Below are 19,472 nucleotides of genomic sequence, written 5' to 3'. Positions count from 1 at the left end.
ATGGCTGTCTAGTTTGAGCTCCAAACACATGCGTTATAAGAATGAAATTAAACTTAAAATACTTTGAGACACTTCAGAAATGCATCAGGATTTTGAAATACTAGTAAGAACACTAATTTTGATAGATGTATGGTGATTCCTAAACCTGGAAGCGTGCGACTAGACACACTTTTCACATGTGCACAGAGGTTTCTTTAGGATAGACCTCATTCTGGCTTTATCCACTTTGATCTCTTTCATCCCAAACATTCAGATTGATATCCGGATCCTATCACCTCATGCACCCATAATAATGGGACTGTCGGTCATGAATCCTAAGCCCCAACTAGGCCCCTGTGGAGACTAGACGAGAGCTTAAATAATTTAACAATTAAGACCGAGATATCGGACGCCATAAACAGTTACTTAATAGAAAATGGAAGGGAAGGCAGCTCACCTTCCCTAAATTGGGACGCAATGAAAGCTGTAATTAGGGGTGAAGTAATCACGTGTACCTCAACATACATCATAGGCAACCACTATAGAAGTAAGCCCAAGACTGAAATTATACGTAAACAGACTGCGTCCTTAAAATCAATGAGAAACTTGAAAGCATCCAGGAGCAAATTAGAGAACCATTTAGCTGACAAAACACTTACGCAATAAATAAAATCAGACAGTTCTACTATGCGCCTACTAAGAAAGCCAACAAAATCTTAGTGCATACATTGCGAAAACTATGCGCAAGAAATAACATTCTATGCCTGCGAGAAGATGGAGTGTCCAGTACGATGAACAAAGGGGCAGGATTATTCAACAATACTTTGCTGACTTGATGGCCAAGGAAAACCTAAACCATGACAAGCAAGAGGCTTACATTACCACATATTTCGGCTCAAGAGAGACTAGACCTTGAAAACCCAACAAGTGTTGAAGTGGATGCTGCTATACCGTCCCTGGAAAAAAAATCTTGTTCCCTGACGGATTTATAGCTAGATTTTATAAGACTTTAAAAACCCCAACTAATCCAACACATGACTAGGAGCTTCAACTCATTTCTAGAGACCAGCTCAATTGCGCTGTCAATGGAGGAAACGTCCCCTATTGTTCTCAAACCCTGAAAGGACCCATGCAAATATGCCTTATAGACCCATCATGCTATTAAATACAGATACTAAAATATACTTCAACATTTTAGCAACTAGATTGGCGACCCCTACAGAATCCTTGATAACTCCAGGCCAAACAGGATTTATATAGAACCGAAACGCCTTTGACAATATCAGACGAGTGCTGGACCTAATAGAACCAGCACGGAAAAGGGGCACAAAGATGGTGGGGATTACCTTTGGCGCAACTAAAGCATTTGATCGGATTGATTGGACTTGCCTCACTCTGGTACTTGGGCAATAAAACGTTGGTCATGCTTTTTTTTTTTTTTTAAACTGGTGATGGCCAATTATCAACCCTACACAAATGTAGCTGTCAATGGCAGGAGCCACGGGCACTTCCTAAAATATCTAAAGGAACATTCCAAGGCTTCCCCTTGTTAACCGTGGTATGTGCATCAATGGAGCCCTTAGTAGATTTGATTAAAGAGGACAAAAATATTCAGGGATTAGAAGTGGGAGGTGAACAATATAAAATTTTGCTACATTCGGACAGACTCCTGCTAACATTAACTGACGCACCCCATTCCCTACAGCACACAGTGTTGGAGTTAAATTAATTTAGTAAAAGTTTCAGGATTTGCATTAACCTCACAAGACATCCAGTGGCCTCAATATATCAATAGTTCAGAACTTAACAGAGACTTGTGCAATCTGTGTCCCCTCTCCTGGCACACGTATTCCATAGAATACCTCAGAAGTCTTAGCTTAGCAATGCCCCACAAGACATATGAAGTCTGCTTTCATAAGGTACTGAGAGAATGGGTAGAAGACCTAAAAAGATGGGATAAACAATAAATATTTTGGCTGGGCAGAGTGACTACTATTAAAATGAATCTGGTACCGAGGCTTTCATATTCTTGCCAAGCACTCACAGCTCAGATAACAACCGGGCCCTGCAGGAACTACAACATTCCAAAAGCAGTTTTACTGCACAATCTACACAATGGTGGGGGCAGAGGTACCTGATGTCTTCAGATACAATTTGTCAGTGCAACTATCTTGAATTCCCTCATGGTCCCAAAGCGTTATGACCCCACACGGGGTCCAAATTAAACACCATTCCCGCTTCCCAATCTTCTACACATAGACACTACCAAAGTGCTTTGAATCTGCCCACTGCTGTCAACCATTGACCATTATTGTGTTAAGTGTTACAACGCTGGGGGTTGACACCAGGTCTCGGTCCTTTATCCCTGAAATAGAACTACCCGGATTTAGGCCGGGTCAATCGAAATAGTCATTTATACACTGGATCAGTGGGGGGCTCGAAAATGTTCCCCATTTATACAAGGATGATGCACCTCTATCTTTGATGCAGTGCAAAGATTGTTTAAAACTTGGCGAACACGAGTTATTGATACGCTCAGCTTCGACATTGGGCCTTGCACCCCAAGGTTAAAGCAAAAGGGAAAAGGCCGATAACAGCCTTGGAATTGACATTTGAAGATGGCCTTACAAGGGCCAAAATCTCTACATTATTTAAGATGGTTGAGAGGGATGATGGAAACACTGGATTAGCATATATGCACAGTTGGGTAAAATATATAGGCCGGGCAATAGAGGAGGACACATGGAGGGCAGTATGGACACGCAACCACACAGCACCCAAATGCACCACACACAAGGAATGTGCTTTAAACTTTGCTACCAGTGGTATCACACCCCGCTAAACTTCATACAATGCACCCCTCAACCCCCAAGATTACCATAGAGGCCACAGATAACTTGGTGATTATAACCACATGCGATGGACTTGCCTAAAGATCAAAGATACTGGGAGGAAATCATAGTAAACTTTGATGCCATAACAAACATCCCACTGCCTTTGGACCCGCAAATAATTCTATTGAGCGCCCAATTGAACAGCAATACCCAAGATCAGGGAATATGGCTACGCTTATTATGCCGCTGGTACTGCTGGCCAAAATAGCAGCTGCTAAATGCTGCAGGGCCCTTCGATACCCATGTGGTGGTATAAAATGTGGGACACACTAATTGCAGAGAAGATCACAGCCCTACCGGACTAGCAGCTTCCTAGATACTTGAAAATCTGCTTGCCCGTAATAGACTTTAGCCAAAAATATCCAGCATTAGTTTATAAGCCACTCTCACTAAGCAGCTTTAAATTGACCTGAGAACTGAGAAAACCAGATAATAGAATGGATACTGACTCATGGTATAAGCATCGTGGTAGTTGGGAGGGCTAAGAGCAGGGTTGTGTTACCGGGGTATGTTTTGTTTGTTCTTGTTGTTTGAATCACACTTGAGCTGAATGTGTACTTCATTAACAGTTGGATGTGCCACTCTGGTTAATTAAATAAAGATGAGACCCAGCATCAAATCCCAACCCATAAAGATTGTCTCTAAGGTGCGATGTATGCCCTACACTGATGCCTTTCAAGCAGATGGCCACATGTGCTTTCTGATAGAAGGGTTCTGGTGCTAGGGAAGAAAGCAGATTTGGGCAGCTACATGTTTAATCGGGATGAGGTAAAGTCTGAGGCTGAAGTGTTGGGAGGAATATCCGAGCCCTGTGTTTAGGCTCTTGGGGGAACCTTGCCAAATCTGGGCAAACAGGCAATCCTTAAGCTTTACTTGGCTCACCTACTGTTTGCGAGGTTTGAACAATGAATGCCAACTCTTAGGAGAGAAGTGGGGTAGACAAGACTACATGCTAACACAGTATTACTTTTGGAAAGCAGATGTTCATGCAGGCTTATTAGGGCTTATGACTAGGTATTGCTGATTATACGTTCTCTCTGGTTGTTAAAAGTCCGGTGTCCACAGATTAGATACTGGGCAGCCCTTCGTCTTTGAAACACTTCTTGGAAGCGCATATGGACCAGAAGAGTATTCTCATGATTCCTCTTCAGTTGGCCATTTTCTTAAGAGCTTTGGCAAGATTAAACCATGTAGACCTCTCGAGTCTGATGGATAACTTGACTCCCAATCAGAGTTGCAGTCTTTCATCTTTCAAATGTTTGGCAGATACTCAGTCACTGGGGGGGGGTGCCACATTCAACTTTTGTGAGCTCCATCCAGGCTTTCTCCCAGGTGTGGATTTAGTCTTGAGTCTCTGATTCCATTCAACAGGCTATATCTTGTTCTGACAACCGTAACTTTCACCCCCACTCTCCAAGGCAGGCATCAGCTGTAGCCATGTATGGCAACATGCATGCCCCGCTCTCTTCTATGAATAATATTTGGCCTTTGAACGTTGTATTGGATTTACAAAAGGGGTTGTAGGCTGTACCAGAAAGGACTTATAAAAACAATTCTGCCACCAACCAGTGGAGCCCACAGAGCCAATTGTGCGGGAAGACTTGCACAGGTAAATAGCCTCACAAATGTTTCTTTTTACCTTCATTAGGACCTTAGCAAAGGACAACTATTAGTATAATGAAATTCTGAATGTTGAAATTATCCCTTTCCTGACCCTATCATGAATGAATTCGCTTTGATAAAACCAATAGTGTTGGCTTTCAAAGTTGACTGTATAGCAAGAATATTGTAATTACTGGGTTCAACATCATTTCTTTCCAAATATATCTGAAAGTTAGTGTTTGCAGGCACACCTTTAGTAATACGCATACTATAACAAATGCGCAACAGGGGGTGTACTTTAGTCTTTTTACTATGCCAGTGACTGTTAGGTGCCTGCAAACACCAACATGTTTTTGAATTGCTAAAGTACCTGGTGTGTATGTAGTTTTGTTTGTGACCATTGTGATTTTAGAGGTGAGCTGGTGTTGACCCGTGGGGTCTGAGGTTGGGAAGGTGGGCTTGTGTCAGCAGGGTTGAACGTATGATGGGTAGGCACCAGTAGGGTGGGAGGCACTAGGGTTCGTTTTGGGGTGGACGGAACTAGCCTAGTTGGGGCAGTATGATGGCCGGGTGGGCGCTCAGAGTATGCAAGTGTTGTGTAAGGTGGATGTGGTAGGCAGGGGTCAGTAGGTTGGCAGGAATTGGGTTGGGTGGGTATGATATTTAGGCAGGAGTTGGTTGTGGTGAGCAAGGGTGAGCATCGGTCAGGTAGTTTGGCAAGGGGATGGGTAGGTGGGTAGGTAAATTGGCATGGGGTATTTTAGGTACAATACCTGTGAGTGAATTTGCCAAGTACTGCTGTTTTTATCAGGCAAGTTGGTATCATCAGCCACAGATGACTGTGCAGGTTTGGCCCAAATCTATCTTTGATATTGATTCGGGACAGTCTTTCGAGGTGTTTCTCATTTTACCACTGGATTACACCTTGCCATTTAATGGGGGTGGCAGCAAACTTCTCCTTCATGCTCCGGCTCGCCCCATAGGTATAATGCAGGTGGGAGGAGAGTATGATGTTAGGAATCCTTTCAAGCATGTATACGTTCAGACACCTATTGCTTTCTGTAGCAGCAATGGCTGTTGTTTTAATGCCTAGTGTAACCATTATAGACAGGTGACCAGCGATCAAACCTGGGTTGAGCCTCATTAGCTGGGCGAATTGCTCATCAGTTGGGTGACCCCCTCAGGCAACTAGATCCCAGGATTCATTCGGGTTGTATACGAGTTAACAGGCTGCTTTGGCGTGCTTGATTTATTCATTGTTCACTTGTTAGGCGCATATACGGGCAGCAAATACAGTTTCAAAGCACACTTTGGCGACATCTTTTATTCACTTTAATGGATGCAATAAGCACAGTGACTTGTGATATAAAAAGATGAGCATGCAATTCTTCCATGTTGCATCCAATTCTTCCATGTTGCATCCACTTAGTGAGCATAGTTTAGTGAACAGATAGGCAGGCAGGGAACAGAGGCAACAGGTAGAAAGGAGGCAGCTAACAAGAGGAAAGAAGGAGACACGGAGGACAGGGTGGCTGGAAGTCAAAAGGGAGCAGGGAACAGACAAAAGGAAGGGACTGAGCTGAAGGATATGTAAACTGAAGGGAGCTTTGAGACGCCCTGAGCAGCTGTCAACAGGCATCTAAATAGCTGCCAGCATATCGTGCATGGGACGCATTGCCACCAACAGCGCCTGGCCCATGGCATGCGTGTGGTTTCTGGGGGCGGGACCTCCACTCTGTCACAGTCAGACGGAAATGGCAGCCCCCACACGGCCTGCAGTGTCCTGCCGGGTGTGCAGTTGTCTGGAGCAGGCGGCCCCAGACAGAGCAGAAGAGCCAGGAATGGTCTGCCCGTGTTCGACACGCGATGAAAATGTGAGTGAACAGACTGCTGTTAGGTAGAAACCTGTGCAGTTCCCTTAGGGACCACTGCAAAAGGCTTAGGACTACAGGTTTTGGCAGTAAACCCAATTGGTAGCAGTCTGTAACACCCAGATTTACCTGGTAGCTGTGGCTGAGCAGTCAGACTTCTCTCAAGAAGAGTTAGAGACAGTATATAAAGTATACAAAATAGGTACAAAGATACAGTAGCACAAGCAAACACTGACCAGAGCTTTGGTATAAAAGTATATAATTATTTATTTAACAACACACTTATAAAAATACACTAACACTAATATGGCAAGCAAGTTCAAACACAGTCACTATATATACATCCCTGATTACTTATTGAACAGGTCTTAGTTAAAACACCACTTATTTGCAGACGGAGGTGAGCACTTAACCTAAGATGGCACTCCAATAAGTTAGTTAAAAAGGGAGGGAAAAGGCAGAATTAGGAAAGCACACAATACCAGCACTTTTAAAAGAACCACAGCAAGTCGGGAAAGGCAGAGTCTACTGTAGAGCAAGAAAGTTCATAGGCCAGGCCCACTCTTGGAGAGAGCAAGGCGGAATGTGTCCAAGATCACACAGTTGAATTATATTTTAAAAGTCTTTGTAGATAGTTCAAAAAGAGTTGGATCAGTTCAGAGAAAGTTAGTTAACAGGTCCCAGGTCACCCCAGGATAGAGAGTCAAGGATTTACGGGACACCTTGAACAGTCTGTTGCAAAGGAGTCCAGGCGGGACACGGTACCCGAAATGGTGAGAAAGCTCCAGCGTGGGCAGTTGTTCCTGGCAGCGGGTGCAAGTCAGTGCTTCGTCCAGGGGAAGAGAAGATCTCAACGTGGAGGAAAGCTGAAGGTCGTTTCACTGCCAGGGAAGAAACCAGCCGCAGAGTTTCCCGGTTAAAAGGTACTACCCTTTTATTCGTGGTAGTGGTGAAGCGTGGCTATCCGGCCGCTGGGGTGCTTGGCACGGGCGATTCGACCACGAGACGATCCAGGAAGGCGAAAAGAGGGCGAACTGGTTATCCCCACCAGTTCAAAGGAAGAAGACTCTCCGGGATGAAGATCTTCTCTGTCGTCGGGAAGTGGTGAGGCGGTTCAGCAGGGCTCCAACGGTGGTGTTGTCGTTGCAGGTCAGCTCAGCTTCTCCCTCTTCGGATTCTTTGGTCCTGTGGCGACTTCTGAAGTTCCAGTCCCCAAAGCCCTGCTTTTATGCAGAAAACCCCCATTGGTCAGTGAGCCAGGCGGCTCACCACTGGGCCAATCACACAAGAGTGCGACTTGAGTTGCCGAGGCAACTCAGTCCAGGGTGCCTAAACCCCCCTCCCACACATCCTGTAGACCCAGACAGAGTGGCACCACTTTTGGAGGCTTCTGTGCAGAAGCCCGCCAAAAGTGGAACAAAGGGCTCGACTTGGGTTGGAGTTACCGAGGCGAACACAAACGCCATTTTTAAACCGAGTCCTGGCAAAAAGACCCAACCGGGGAATAAATATTAAATAAATAACCCGGCGGTATCTTTAACATTGCACCAAAAAAATGGTGCGTTTAAAATGAATGGGAAAATCCCATAGGAAATATTCTGGTGGAATATTTCACGTGGTAACCACTGCCACCAGCCAGAAACTCGACGAGGGGGGACTGCGCAGTGCCCCCTCGAAAAACAGACCCAGGGGCAATCTAATTATCTCTACCAGTACTTCCACAATATGATGGTTTGTACTGGTTCTGTTCACAATTTAAGACTAGTAAAGTCAATGGTGACTTTACATTCCCTGGGAGACAGTAGTCAGTCCCAGGGTATGGAGTCTATGTTTGGGGGTCACTATGACACCCCTGTGTTACTCCACTAAGGGTGTTGTGTAACACACTTAACAAAAACACATGAAACCCTATGAAGTAAAATACCCCATAGCCCATAAAACACATTACAAAGTCAAAGAATGGGAGAAAAAGAGTCTCACTCTTAGCAGGAGAAAAAAATAAACTCCAAAAATCCAGCAAAGCTGCTGGGGGACTCACTAGGTTTGGCAAATTAGCCTATACAGAGAATTCTCCCTAACTGCTGCGCAGCAAGTGGCAGGCATGACCCCAATACACTATCCTTGGGTCTCTCCAGATGTTTTTAAGCATGACTGCCATCAGCCTCAACCGGCATGATCAGTTGTAAGGGATTATGGGTCTAAAACATCCATAGAGCAGGATTATGGATTGGTCCCAGGACACTTGAACAGTTCAGTAATATAACCGGCTGGTAATAGGCCTCCGCATGCCCTTATGGAATACCCCTTTCTGGCAAGATGACAGGACCCTGACAGATAGTGTGTGTATTCACTGTGCAGTCTCATCCGGTACAGGGCTTGCATCCCAGGTCTGGACCCCCCCCCCCCTCCCCTGGGTCATCCAATTTGGATTCCTGAGCAGGGATTTGCAAAATATTACGTTATGTTCACAGTGTTTCTATACTGATGAGGGGGGATGACTTAGCCCAGGTACTATAAACACAGCTACAGCTGTGTTTACAGTAATGACACGCCTTCATGGGCAAACTGTGAACATGTCCATCCAAGTCAAATCTGGTGTTTTCAATTTTACAAAAACGTAATTCCTTTGTCTGTATATAAGAAACATTGCTGATGGATATGGGTTGATGCCATCTTCATGCCTTACATGAGACAAAAGAGAACAGATCCAGTAAGAACACAATGCCACTGTCTGTTTTTTTAATTTTGATAGATTGGTCAAAAAGGCGACCTTCCTGTTCTTCTGAAGACCACAATCCTTGCCTTTACGCACACAGGGTTTGAGTGTGACCACACTCAGCTTTGAAAACAACCAATTCTCATGGATGCAAAGGTGGAACCCATGGCTTTCCTACACACTCCCTCTCCTCACCCTCGCAAAGACAAAATCAAATAACAATAATATTTCTAACCTGTGCATTCGAGGTAGAAACGAATTAAGCACAGAAAGGTACTTGGATTAAATACCTCTGTCTACATTAGGTAAATTCATCCTTCTTGTGTAATGCTGATTTTGAAAAGAGATTTAAAATAATTTGATAGAGATTAGGCTATTCTTGTAAAGTTTACCTAGAAGGGAGAATATCAGATTGAAGTATCATGACTAAGTAGAAGGGTGCATCACTAGTTGCAATTAAATCAACTCATTGTACACATGGACTTACCAACCCTTGTGTGTCATGGAAAATCCAGGATGTTCAGATGCCATTTTGGAATCAGCCATATGAATTGACACAGCAATCATCAGTGGTATGTGATCTAGGTATTTATTTTCTACCTCAAATGCACATGCTACAGATGATTATTTTGATTTTGTCTTTAGCCTCTAGAATTTCAGATGTTACAAACACTCAAGTAAGATTCTGAGAGATGAGTTGAGCAGCAAAAAGGATTTTCAAGCACCTTTCATGACTGCCTCTACTATTAATTTGTGGTGAACTCTGCAGCACAGAAAACATTTTGTTTTGAATACTTATGAAATACAAAAGACCCTGTACAAAATTAGAAACAAATCTAATATTCATTCCTGAAGAAGGTGTTTCAATTAGATCACACCGAAAAGTCATGGTTGCATTGACACGCATTAGCCAGCTCAACATAAATTGTACAGCACAATTTTAGTATTCACATTTTTTGTTAGATTGTTGTGTAATCATTTATGTATTTGTATCTGTGTATTTTGGAAAGTTTAATGTGTAATACATTGCTTTTTGCAGTCTATTGTGGAATTGAGTAATTAGTCATTGACATTTTTGGTTTATGAATTTATGGACTTTAGCACTTCAGTAGTTTTTAAAAAATCTATTAGAATATTGTGCTTACTAAATTATAGCAAGGCACCTCTATTTCATTTGTATCAGAAAATGTATACATTATTCATTTTTGATGTGAAATATTTCCAATAGGACTACTAATGCTGTGGTTCTATGACTTTCTCCAGTTTGTATTGTTGGTACGGGATCCCCTTCTTGTGTGTGGGCACAGCCAAGGGATCAGTGGGAACCTCAAGCCCATATAAAAGTCCTCCCTCCTGGATCAAGAGCCATTCCTTAGCATGAAATCATAGTTTACAGTTCTTGTGATTGATCATGTCCCACGCTTCTTTCTCGGGTGCTGCTCGGTCTTTTTTTGCTATTGGTAGCTTTCCTTGGGATCTCTTACCTGTTACCCCCTCACCTCACCCCTCGGTTTTGCTGGGTCTCCCAGCTACTGAGGGCAAGTGTTTCTGTTGCTTCTTGGACTCTGGAAAGTTACCACCAGCTTTCCCAAGTCAGTCTTGGGTGGGCCTGCCCACCTGGGGCTTGGCTAGGTATGTGAGCTACCCCAGCTGTCTAGAAACCTTTTAACTGACACCAGGATTTTGGGTAGCTCTCTGGCCACCCCTCCCTCAACCACCTTTTGTTCTCAACTTCCAACTTGCCAAACCCTCCATTTCGTCCCACTGCCCTTTCACGTTACCCTCTCCGTTTCCCTCTTCCACCTCCACTCCACCCACTCTCCTCCTCCCCTGCTTCCTAATCTTCTTAGTTCTCTAACTTCCTTTTCACACTGACTCTCCACTTTCTCCTACTCTGTGCTGTGTATCCATTCCTCCACTCTGCTCTCTCTCTCCTTCACCTCTCCACTGCATTGTTCTGACCTGCACCTTCCTCTCCATACTCCTAATTCCCAAACTTCCAATTGGGTCCTGCTACCTTGTTATCTTCTTGTGTTATTGGGTCAGGAGAGGTAGTTTAGGAATCAACTGTGATTGTTGGGTGTGCATACTCTAGGCTGGGTGCCAGCTATGAGTAGTACAGAAACCCCAGGTGTCATGTCCTCAATTGGGTAACGGACCATTCTGCAGCTCTGTTACCAGAAGCTACATTGCCTGCAGCCGCCATCTTTAACCAATTGTGTGGCAGCATTTGTCCCTGTGGCTGTTTGGGTGGGTTTGTGTCTCTGCTACTTTACCTCTCTGTAAGTTGTTCATGTACTGAGATGTGCACTGCCCTGTGAGTAATAGTGAACATTGATTGCAGCCTTCTGCCTCTTATTAACTAAACATTCATAGTTGTATTAAGGGACTTGTAGACACCCGCAGTTGTAGTTAAGCAAGCAGCTTGCTCAGCCTTCCATTTCCTTGTTACTCCCATGGAAGTTACATTCTTTAGGCTGCAAATGAGCCTCAGGGTAAATAGGGCTTGCTAAACAAAAGATGCTGAAGAGCTTGGTGGATCCTCTGTTGACCTTCTCTGGGGCTTGCATCACAGAGTGGATGTTGGTCCCCAAGGTCACCCCGTCCCATTCACCTAGGTTCAAGCATAACATGTATTTACTGGCAGATGCAGAGAAGATTGGTGAGTATACAGATAGGCATTGGGTATAGTGAGTAGGTAGGTATGAAGATATTGGGCTTAGGCAGGTGTGGATAGGTAGGTGGGTGGGTTGGATAGGTGGGTAGTTAGACACAGGTTAGAGTTTTTGGGCAGGTAGGCATGGGGTAGTGTGGGTGGGTAAATGGACAGGCATAGGGTAATAGGCATTGGGAATAGTAGAGTAGTTGGGGGAAGGTGGCCATGTGATAGGGTGGTTAGAAGGATAGGTATGCTTGGGGTAGTGTAGGTGGGCAGGCAGGTGTAGTATAGTGTGCTTCAGTGACAAATCTTCCGGGAGGAGGCAGGTAGTTCACAGCCCCTAGCGGCAGACTTGTAGTTTGCCGTTCCAGAAAAAAGGTGCTGGTAACTGTTGTTATTGGCCCTTTTTTCCAGACCGGCAAACTTGTAATGAGGGCCCATGTCGAGATAGGGTAGCCTGAAGGTTGTACAGAGGCATTAGGTTCCCTTTAATTCCTAGGTGGCACAGAACAGTGCTGCAGAACAGCTGATAAACAGTGCCAAGAAGACAATGACCCGATGTGACAACAGGTCAGATATATTGGTGAACCATAGAAGTGGAAATCCTTTCTGGTCCTAGTCAACCTTATGCAAGAGCAGTGATGTTCTAGGGACTTTAACCAGGTCAGAGGGTGGAGCAATACGAGCACAGCAATTGGATGTTTGTCACATGTGTTAAGCTTGGGTGCCCAGTTTCCTATAAGGGATACCAGACACTGCACCATAGGATACCATTGGGAATTACGATTGATGATAAACTGAGTGCCTGCCGACAGGTCCAGGGAAGAATAGGGTGCAATCTGGCAATGGAGGATGTCCGAAGGTGAGGGACAGTAAATCTAGTTTTTAAAAGTTCTTTATGTTGTTGATCACTTTAGAAATACTGAGATTTGGTATGGAGTGTCCCTTATTCATATCTAGAAAGCACACCACCAGCCTCACGGGTGACTGAGTTTTCGAATGGGGCAACAAGGTTGGGGTACAATGCTATCTTCCTTACGACTAATAATGATTCTGTGGTCCGCTCACCCCCAATGTTCCCCATAGTTTTACTGTCATACATTCCTCTTTTCAATTGCTCCACGCAACTCCCCATGCGCTTGCAAATCCTGCTTCTCCTTACTATACTTTTCCCTCCCCTTATCAAAGGGCCTCTGTCTACCCCCACATACTTACTTAAAAAGGAGAACATTTATCTAGCATATAGTAAGAGGCACTTAACACCCCTTTTATCCATTTTGCATATGCCTAGGTAATGACCAAGAAAGGCCTTAAGAAGGGTGTGTTTTTATTAGATCACAGAAAACAATTCAACTAGGCAGCTTTATGGTTAAAGGGGAAACAGCACTGGGCAGAGTACTGTCAGAGGGGCAATGGAAGGTGATCTACACGCAGACACACAATCTGTTCCTGAACAATCACTTTCGGGTAACCCATTTAAAATGTCTGCATCAAGTGCATTATTGCCCCGGGCGTCTACATAGGGTTTACTCCAACAGATCCTCTCAGTGCATTAGATCTGTGTTATGACCCAGCTGATTTTTTCCATATGGTATGAGACTGTCCACAAATTCGGTCATTTTGGTCTGCAATATAAGTGGCAATTTTTGAATCCTATACACTCAATGGCAGAACTGTTGTTGTTGGCGCTGATTGGGAGCGGATCCAGAGGCAAGCCGAAGTTAGTGGGAGTGGCATCAGTTGTGGCTGGGTCTTTAATTGCTAAGGCCTGGGGGAAGCGAAAGGCACCGTGTTTTAGAGAATGGTTGAACTGTATGAATATGTGCGAGAAAAGAGAAACGCAATACGCAGCATCTTTGCCAAGCTGCAGCAGACCACTGAATTATTGGGGACCCATCAGAACTTACATGGCAGGTGATACAGAGAACCTGAATCCCGGGGGGACGTTGATGAGGAGGACTGACCGCAATCGGCAGCCCAAGACTACAGGAGGGTTACTGGCTGACTGAGAACTCGTTGGGGTGTACCTGCAACCCCTCATTGGGTGGACAGGACATCGTTTGAAAGGTGGTGGGGCTAGACGACTACTACAGCTGAACAAGTTTGTCTGAGGTGCCGCTCCACGCTTTAGAATGTCTTTTATCTGCTCGTAATTGTCAATTGTACTGTTCTTCTTTCATTTTGTTTGGGGGTAGGGTGGAAGGGGTCGGGAGAGTTATAGGTGGGAGTTACTGTAATGTGGACTTTGAAAATAATCGTTTTTTTAAAAAAGCGGTGTGTTAGGGGCGTGGCTAGGCGGCGCACGATGAAGACGTGCCTGCTGTGAGCTCCGCCAACGAGCCCCGTAATAGCGTTATTTTTATATTTGTACACCCGCAAGACATGAAATAATCGAGGGAAACGTGAAGCGGCACCCGAGGCAAAGCGGCGGTGCATTTCCTGACATAAATCGGAGCTCCGTGCGGACGGAGCTGCCTAGGCGGGCCAGAGCCCCTGGAGGAGCCGCCGAAAACACATGGCGGTGCGCGCCATTTCATCTGTCGAACAGCTGGGGCTTCTCTGCCCCGGAACGCGCTCCCAGCCCTCGGTCTGAGGCAAAGCTGCCCTGAAGGTCGAAGACTCCCCCCTAACCAGGAAGACTGGAGCGGACACGGACTGAAGATACTACGGGAGTGCTGGTCCTCCGTGCACTCCTGGAACACCGCCCGCCTTCCCGCTTTCTCCTGCGGGAACAGAGCTTCCTTTACTTTCGACCTGGTACAGCTGAGGTAGGAGACTGGGAGCGGGTCGGAACGAGTGTGTCACCTACTTGAACGGGAGAAGACGCGCTGCATCAGTGGGGGTCCATGTGCGCCTTTCACCCGTAGCTGAGGGTTTCACGGACTCCCCAGAGCTTTCTACGTGACGCGTGTCATCTGGACATTTCGCCTAGAAAGCGGCGTGGCCCTTGCCGATCCGCATACTGGGCCGAGATTTGAGAAGCACTGCTCGCTAGGCTGCTCGCTATGCGTTGGGTTTGAGTGGTGCAGGCCGGGGTGCTGCGAGTCTGCAGCGACGGAGTCGGCGGCCTGAGGGAGGGTTTTGCCCCCCGCTCACGGGAGCCTAAGCTTGGTGGTGAGCGCTTGACCGGACCCTTAGTATTGGCAGCTGCATCTGTTTTTCCCACAAGACTGGTTGGTGAAATTGTTGGCCCTTGTACACTTGTCTGCATTATGAGACTTCAGCACTATATGCTATATAGCATGGGCTTTTGTTTGCGTCTATATTTTTGAAGATTGCCAGCGATGCCCAAGGCGGGAGCCAGGAAAAAGGAGCAAACGCAGGGGATAGAGGCTTTCTTGACGCCTCAGCCAGTTGCCACTCCCCAGCGCCGCACAGTATCAGAGGTCCACCCTGCCCCTACTACAGACCCCATTATGGATATGGCGCTTACCAGAGCTGATTTTGCAGAAATGCTGAAGACTTTTAAACAAGATATCACCCGTGAAATTAAGGAAGAGATAACCACCTCGAAAGACACGCTAGCCAGGTCCTTAGCGGAACTAACTTCCCATTTAGGTGGCCTCGAAAACGGAGTCGGCGACCTGGAGAATACTACCTGCAAACTAACACATGACACTGAGGTGCTTTCAGAGCGAATGTGAATAGTAGAAGATCATTTGGAGGAAATCTGGGCCAAGCTGGCAGATTTAGAAAATAGGTCCAGACGTAATAATGTACGCCTTCGGGGCATTCCACGGCAAGTCTCTGACCAAGAACTACCTAGCTATGTCTGTGAGCTGTTTCGTGGCCTTTTAGGCCTTTCTCCGTCTGAAACTCTGACCCTGGACAGAACGCACCGAGTGTATTCCTCTGTTCATATGAAGAGAAATCTTCTCCCAGACGTTCTCACTAGCGTTCACTATTTTCATCAAAAGGAGGAAATCATGGTGGCAGCCAGAAAATCCTAATCAATACAGTTCCGGGGTGCTTCGATTCGGCTGTTCCAGGATCTCTCCCCATATACCTTAGCTTGCCGACGCCGTTTGCAGAATGGTTTCTACATGGCTCCAGTCCCAGAAGATCCGCTACCGCTGGGAGTTTCCCTGTAAACTGATTTTCGACTTTAACAACCAGCACTACGTGATATCCTCGGAGATGGAAGCAGGAGAACTTATGTCTGGAGACGCCGCGGTGTCCACGCCGAGACAAGAAGCATCTTCGGAGGAGATGCAGGGGTCATTACTCACTCCAAGGAAGAGAAGAAGAAAGCTGAGGGGCTGGAAACAGATAGGTGGTTCTGGCCTCCGCGAGGAACAGACTGTGGCTGGAACTCATGCTCGCCTTTCTCCGGACAACTCAAATGGCCCCCCTGGACATCCTGGTCCCTCCCAGATGGATGAGGTGCCTACTTGAGGGTAGGAGGAGAAAGGAGGAAGCATAGGAGATGTTCCCTGTGCTGGCCTGGGAGCGACTGGCGACGGAACCCCAGCTTATAGGGTTAATCCCTCCTGTGAGTATCGCTTGCCTTCAGAACTGGCTGGTGTGTGCCAATGATGAGGAGCTTTAACTTTTAGATGAGCAAGACCACTGACTAATCAAACTTGGGCATGCTTGCTGTCGGATCACAATGTTCTGCGGGGTTGCAGGAGAGAGACCTTGATATGAAATGGGATCCGTGTGGGTGTACAAAATTGCTTATAGCTTTAAAGCGGGGCGCTTTGGATGGAATGCGCCCAATCCTGTTGAAGGTTATTGTTGGTTACATAGAAGTTACAGTTTATGGAAACTTTTATAACTTGCTTCTTATTAGATTTTGAGTTCTTATGCTGTATTGTCCAGCAGCGCAAATTGGTTCCCCTTTTCCTTTATCCTTTCTGTTTGGTATCATTGGTACTCAGTATTAATCTCGTCTCCTTTTCCACACTCACTGGGTATTCATATGTTGGGTCAGTCTTAAATGGAAGTGATTGACGACAAAATAACTTGTATTACTGCCACTTTAAATTTGTGACGCTGTTGGAATGTTTGTGGGTCTGGAATGTACTGGGGGTCCCCAAACCCCTGAGAGCTGGGGTGGGATAGTATTGACGGGCACATATGGAGTAATAATTTATAAGCCTTACTACTTATGTCAAGAGAATATAACACACAAGGAGATTCTGACGTAACAAACCTAAATGTAATCTGCCTCCCCCTTAATGTTCAGGGCCTCAATTCTCCGATTAAACGAAGAGCGCTATTTCACCGACTGGCGACATACAATGCTACAATACTATTTTTACAAGAAACTCACCTGTTGCCATCTGATGAATTTCGCTTGAAAGACAAACTTTACCCCACCAAAATGTGTGCTTCCTCTGGGACGAAGAAACGCGGAGTTGCTATCCTTGTTCGAAAGGGGACCCCATTGAAGATCCATAGAACCAAGCTAGACACAGAGGGAAGATATGCCTTAGCGGTGGCCACATTATATGGGAGGAAGGTGTCATTGCTATCGATATATGCTCCTAATGTCAACCAACACCAATTCTTTACCTCCATATCGGGATTGCTGAGTGAGCATGCTGAAGGCGACCTTATAATTGGGGGAGATTTTAACGCGGTGATTAACCCTTTCGAGGATAAATCTCTCGCCCCAACTGTGGCTGATAAAAGGAACTTTATGGCTCTGACCGCTCTCCTTCGGGAACACTCATTGATAGAGGGATGGAGGTTTTTTCATCAGGGAGATTGGGGCTATACGTTTTACTCTCCTGTCCACAGGGGTTTCTCCAGGCTAGATATGATCCTTCTCTCTGACACTCTTATCCCCCACACTATAGAGGTAGAGATCCTTCCGAAGGCCCTGTCTGACCATGCCCCGGTATTAGTCTCCATGTCTCCACTTAGCGACGTCCCGGAACCCCCTCGAACTTGGCGGCTGAACGAACTCATACTGCTAGACCCCCGGGCCCATTCTTGCATTGCCGACTGTATAGATCAATATTTTACAGACAATGATACGGGGGAATTAGAGTATGCAGTAGTGTGGGATGCAGCGAAGGGCGTCATTAGAGGTCAGGTTATAACCCAAACAATTGAGCACAGTAGAGTTTATAAACAAACCCAAGCCCAATTAGAGTTAAGGCTTTCCGAAGCAGAGGAAGCGCATAAAGAGAATTCCACTAGACGTGCACTTAGAATGGTTCGTACGGCACAGAAAGCACTTGAAGCCCACCACATGAGCCGAGCAGCCCATGGTATGATGCGCACTAAACAATTTTATTACTCAGCGAACCGTTTGTTAGCGGCTAAGCTTAGGCGGCAGGCAAAACGCAATCATATAGATTCCCTAAGAGAAGCAGGGGGACGACAGGTTTTTACCGAGTGTGGGAAACTTCAGATTGTGGAGGAATTCTTCCGAAATCACTCCTCCCTGCATGTAAGTGACCCACAATTAGCTAGATAATTTATTCAAAAAGCCAATCTCCCGCAGATATCCCCTGAATTTCGTGAATGCCTGGAAGCCCCGATAACTACAGAGGAGGTGGATGGGGCGATCCGTTCCCTCCCGCTGGGTAAGGCCCCGGGGCCAGATGGTTTCACTAATAAGTTCTATAAGACATTCCGGGAAGAAATGACCCCTCACTTAACAAAATTATTTAACTCAGTATGGAAAGCGGGAGTGGTCACAACATCTATGGCGGAATCAGCTACGACATTGGTGCTGAAACCCGGGAGAGACCCTACAGATTGTGCCTCATATAGAGCAATCGCATTACTCAATACGGACACAAAATTGTTGGGGAAAATAATAGCGACCCGCTTATGTCTGGTTCTCCCGCTACTGATAAATAACGACCAGACAGGCTTTATACACAATCGGTCCACCTACGATAATGTACGCCGTGCCATTAATCTAATTGCCCTTGCTCCGAAGATCCCAGGTAACTTATCCCTACTGTCCCTGGATGCCCACAGGGCATTAGATAGTGTGTCTTGGGGATACCTGGAAATAGTATTAGAGGGGTTTGGATTTGGGCCGAAGTTTTCTAGATTAATACTCTCCAATTTCCAGATCCCCTCGACCAAGGTAAGGGTCAATAAAAGTTGGACTCCGCCAATTAGTGCGGCCAAGGGTACCAGACAGGGCTGTCCTTTGTCCCCGCTAATTTTTGCTCTAGCGATGGAGCCTTTTGCTCAGCACGTTCGACTGCACCCGGGTATTTTGGGCTTTGAGGTAGAGGGGCAATCTCATAAAATCGCGCTACATGCGGATGATATACTCTGCTTCTTGAGAGACACCCCCCGTACGCTCCCCCTCCTCCTGAACCTCCTAAATGAGTTTGCCAAGATATCTGGTTTCAAGATCAACCCAGCTAAATCTGTGGGGATGCCTCTGTCTGAGAACCCTAATAGGCTCAATGAAATAAGAACAATGGCAAGCTTTCCCTGGTCCCTAACAGAGATTCCATACCTAGGGGTAAAGCGAACTCCCACCTATGCAGGTCTTTGAGGCAAATATCCTCCCTTTATTTAAAGAGGTAAAGGGGTGGTTGCAACGATGGGATTCTCAGGAAATTTCATGATTAGGCCGTCTTAACGCGGTTAAGATGACACTTCTCCCGAAGTTATATGTATTCCACTCATTACCAATTGCCATCCCTGAATTTCAACTTCTAAACCTCCAAAAAGAGATATATCGGTTTATTTGGAAGAAGAAGAAGCCCCGCATTGCTAGTAAACTCCTGACAAGAGGGAGGGCAATGGGTGGGTTGGGCTTTCCCTCG

The 19,472-nt window shown here is 45.8% G+C and overlaps 1 protein-coding gene across 6 annotated transcripts in view; it reads left to right on the top strand.

Moving 5' to 3' along the window:
- The window catches only part of ACBD5 (acyl-CoA binding domain containing 5), an 803,722-nt gene that overhangs the window by 617,799 nt on the left and 166,451 nt on the right, over window positions 1–19,472 (top strand). The gene's annotated exons all lie outside the window — the stretch shown is intronic.

The sequence above is a fragment of the Ambystoma mexicanum genome, chromosome 2q (genome assembly GCF_040938575.1).
Source record: "Ambystoma mexicanum isolate Mex_15411 chromosome 2q, UKY_AmexF1_1, whole genome shotgun sequence".
Lineage (NCBI taxonomy): Eukaryota > Metazoa > Chordata > Amphibia > Caudata > Ambystomatidae > Ambystoma > Ambystoma mexicanum.
The sequence above is the reverse complement of the archived record's forward strand: the minus strand, read 5'-3'. Positions and strand labels throughout refer to the sequence as shown.